The sequence below is a fragment of the Vombatus ursinus genome, unplaced genomic scaffold (genome assembly GCF_900497805.2).
Source record: "Vombatus ursinus unplaced genomic scaffold, bare-nosed wombat genome assembly UNPS02014789.1, whole genome shotgun sequence".
Taxonomy (NCBI): Eukaryota; Metazoa; Chordata; class Mammalia; order Diprotodontia; family Vombatidae; genus Vombatus; species Vombatus ursinus.
The window spans coordinates 963,722-967,780 of record NW_020954567.1 but is presented as its reverse complement, the minus strand read 5'-3'; the positions used below and the strand labels follow the sequence as shown (position 1 = coordinate 967,780).

At 44.5% G+C, this 4,059-nt stretch overlaps 1 protein-coding gene across 5 annotated transcripts in view; it reads right to left on the bottom strand.

Annotated features, from left to right (window-relative positions):
- The window catches only part of LOC114047482 (carboxyl-terminal PDZ ligand of neuronal nitric oxide synthase protein-like), a 379,736-nt gene that overhangs the window by 32,326 nt on the left and 343,351 nt on the right, over positions 1-4,059 (bottom strand). The gene's annotated exons all lie outside the window — the stretch shown is intronic.

Genomic DNA, 4,059 nt, shown 5'->3' with positions numbered 1-4,059 from the left:
GGCAGCAGTCCTGGCTCAGTGACTCCTCCCTGAGAAAACGGCTGCCCTCCATATTAACTTACAAGCTTCTAGGAGGCCAGAACTGTTTCATGTCTGTCTTTTATCCCCACAGCCTAGTACAGTACCTGGTATACAGTAGACACTCAATAAATGCCTGCTGATTTTATCAAATGTTTTTATCAAATTTTATCATGTTTAATCAAACATGAGAGGACTTCCTGAACCAAGAGGAATTGGGCTTGGAATCACCCTCCCCAGGGATACCTACAAATGTCTGGAGTTCCATGGCATCTCATATACTACTCTGTAGCTCATGGCCAAGGTCTAAGATGACTCAGGCCCTTCCTCCAACAAGTCCTCCCTGACTGCCATAGGACACTGCAATCTTTCTAATATAGTGCTTAGATCACTGCTTTGTTTTGAAAGTTGCACTTACTTCTCCAACAGATAGAAAGCTCCTTGAGGGCACGGATCAAAGACAGCAGTTGTCTTATATATAGCAGAGAATTAAACTTTTATCTATTGATTGATAGGCAAAGGGCTCTTCCCATTTATACTGGGGCTAATAAGGTAGAGAGGATCCAGGGGACTCACTATATCATAATAAAAGACATCAAAGGAGTGTTCCTAATGGCATGGCAGGGAATGAGGGCACTGTCTTTCCGTATTTGAAGGGCTATCTTGTGAAACAGGGATTAGATTTATCTGCTTGGGCTTAGAGGGAAGAACTGATTTGTTTCAATATAAGGCAGATTTAGGTTCAACAGATAAAGCGAAGCTTCCTAGCAATTAGCAACATCCAAGGATAGAATGGGTAGTCTAGAGGAAGGGGAGGTGTGTGAGATTTCTTTCCCATGGTGGTGGCGGTTAGGTGTTTTTAAGCTGAACCTGGGTGACCCTTTGGCCAGGATGTTGCAGAAGGAGCATCTTCAGCTGGGTACCTTCCCAGCCAAACGGGTTCATTTACAGGGCACTCAGCTTTTGCCAGGCACTCCGGCAGAATGCGAGAATGCGAGTGAGGCTTGGGTATTTTGTATGAGTGTTTGGTGGGTATGTGACCGGCTGGGTGGAGCTAACAAACGTGGCATGCCTTGTGCTGTGATGGGGAGATATTTCTGCTCCTCATCAGGGAAGATGGCAGGAAGGATCTCAAGAGGGCCCTGAATGAGGGGAATGAGTCCCCTTGATGCCTCTGAAAGTTGAGGGTGAGGGGAGAAAGGAAGGTTTTTGTAGGCAGAGGTAGAAATGGTGTGGGTGAAGACACGGAGTCAACACTGGGAAATTGAATGAAGGAAGCGGTCCAAAAGTCAGTTCGAATAGAGGGAATGATTCTCCTTGTGGAGGAAGGGCAATGGTGATGGGAGCATGAAGAGAAAAGACAACTTGTTAGAGAGGAAGAAGATGAAAATATGGTGGAAATGAGAGGAGTAACAGTTTCCCAGTTCAATAAGTAGATGCCCAGAACTGCTCTAGATGGATTTAAACCATACATGGTGTTCAGAAGGTTGGTGTACTCTTATAGGGTCATCGATTTTGAACTGGTAGGGACCTTAGAGGTACCTTATTTTATATATGAGGAAATTGAGACTCAGAGAGGTTAAGGCACTTGCCCAGGATCACAGAGCTAGTAAATGGCTAAGGTAGGATTCAAATCCAGATCGTCCTTACTGGGAGGGAAGACAGAGTCGGGGTCAGGTGGCCAAATCCCAGGCTGACACAAAGTAAGCACTTGAAAGCTTGATAACTTACAACTGTGTGATTCTGGGGAAGTCATTTAATCTCTCAATGCCTCAGGAAGCTCTACCACTGGAAGTTAGAGATTTGTTGTTGTTCAGTTATTTCAGTCACGGCTGACTCTTCATGACTCTATTTTGGGGTTTTCTTGGCAAAGACACTGGAGTGGTTTGCCATTTCCTTCTCCAGCTCATTTTGCAGATGAGGAAACTGAGGCAGACAAGATTAAGTGACTTGCCCAGGGTCACATAGCTAGTAAGAGTCTGAGGCTGGATTTGAAGTCAAGAAGATGAGTCTTCCTGACTCCAGGCCCAGCATTTTATCCACTTCGCCAGCTAGCTGCCCCAAATTAGAGATAGATTGCCTCTCTGCTATCGATTTCCACACTGAGCTTGGTAAGAAATCATAGAGCCGGACCAAATGGTGTGACTACATTTTTTCCATGTTTGCCTCCTTCACTGTCTGTCTGTCCTGTGGCCTGGCTTTCCCCAAGGGTTCGGGTACCCACTACGAGCTCCCAGAGAAGCTGACTGTCTCAATGCATGGCTGCTCCTCTCCCTGCTCAAACTCGGTGACCTGACCTTGCTCTCAACTCTCCTGATGAGAATCATTAATATGATTCAGTTTCTATTTTCTACTCTGTCACTGCAGCAGGAAGGCAGTGGCAGGAATCTGATGCTACCCTCGCTTTCTGTCCCTCCCTCCTGGCATTTCTAATAAATTGCATTGATATCAGCCAAGACACCTGCTTCACCTTTAAGGATTGACTGCAACCTTATCAGTGCAGGGAACAAGATGGTGAGGGTATGGCAAAAAAACACTGGCCCTTTGGTGTCCGTAAATTGAAGCATGGTGTGAAATCTTAAATAGGATTGGGTAGGGGTGGGGAAAGAAAGAGGTCAGGAGACCTATTCATCCTGGGGAATAGGAGGGTCTGGTACAGTGGGAACAACAGTGGATTTACTTGGGTTCAGATCTTAACTCTGCTCCTTACCAACCCAGGTCTCAGTTTGCTCATCTATATAATGAGAGGGCTGGACCAGATCACCTCTGGGTACCGGCCGGTTCTCAATCCTATGATTCCTTCCTCCTGCCCCAAGGGAAGGAAGCTGACTTGTGGCTCTAATGCCTTTTTTTTCTTCATAGATTCAGTTTCTAATTCTGGGTATGGCCATAGTTCAGTCATGTCAAGTGAGTAGAACCATGGTGGTGACATATAAGTTTTCTGTGTTCACTCAAGCCCAATCAGGCAGGAATTGGGAAGAAATAACTAAAAGTTACAGAAATGCAGAAAGTCTTGGCTGTATGACCTTAACTTCTCAGGATCAGATGATTTTTTAACGTCTCCCTCAGAGAGGCAGTTAGGTGGTACAATGGATAGAGCCCTGAGTCTGAATCGGGAAGACCTGAGTTTCAATCCAGTCTCAGATACTTACTGTTTGTCCCTGGGCATATCACTTGCTGGCTATGTGACCAGAGACACTTAGTAGCTGTGTGACCTTAGGCAAATCACTTAGCTCTATTTGCCTCAGTTTCCTCATCTGTAAAATGAGCTAGAGTAGTAAAGGACGACCCATTCTACTATCTTCCCCAAGAAAACCCCAAATAGGGTCACAAAGAGTCAAACACAACTAAACCACAAGGCACTCAATTTCTGTCTCAGTTTCCTTAACTGTAAAAGGGAGAATAACAGCACCCACCTCCCAGGGTTGTTGTGAGAATCAAATAAGACATTTGTAAAGTACTTAGCAAAGGATCTGACACATGGTAGGCAATTAATAAATTCTCTCTCCCTCCCTTCCTTTCTCTGACTTTTTATAATCTTTCTGTGAAAGTCACCTCTCTTTCTTTCTCAAACTTCTTCTAGCACTTTGCATTTGTCCCTATTTCATTTTCTCATGCTATCCCAGTTAGATCAAATGTTCATATGGACTATTTGTGTCTGACCTGTGGTAGAGCCTTCCAAGCTCATACTGGTCTGACCAGTTGGACACACTCTGCCTTGACTCCAAAACAGTGATATCATGTTGATTCTCATCCAGAAAGCACAATAACCAACTAACCACTGCTCTTTCTAGATTGCAAACTCCTTGTGGGCAGTCACTATCTTTAGCCTCTTTTTATATCCCCAGGGCTTAGAACAGTGCCTGGCACATAGTAGGTGCTTAATAAATGTTGATTGAATTATATACTTGTCCTTTTCTCCGTTAAACTGTAATCTCGTTGTGGGCAAAACTGTGTCACCTTCTTTCCTTTTTGTGGCAAAAGGGGAGAAGAATTTGGACCCGTGATTTCATCAGTTTAAAGAAGTTCTTGGTTTGAGAA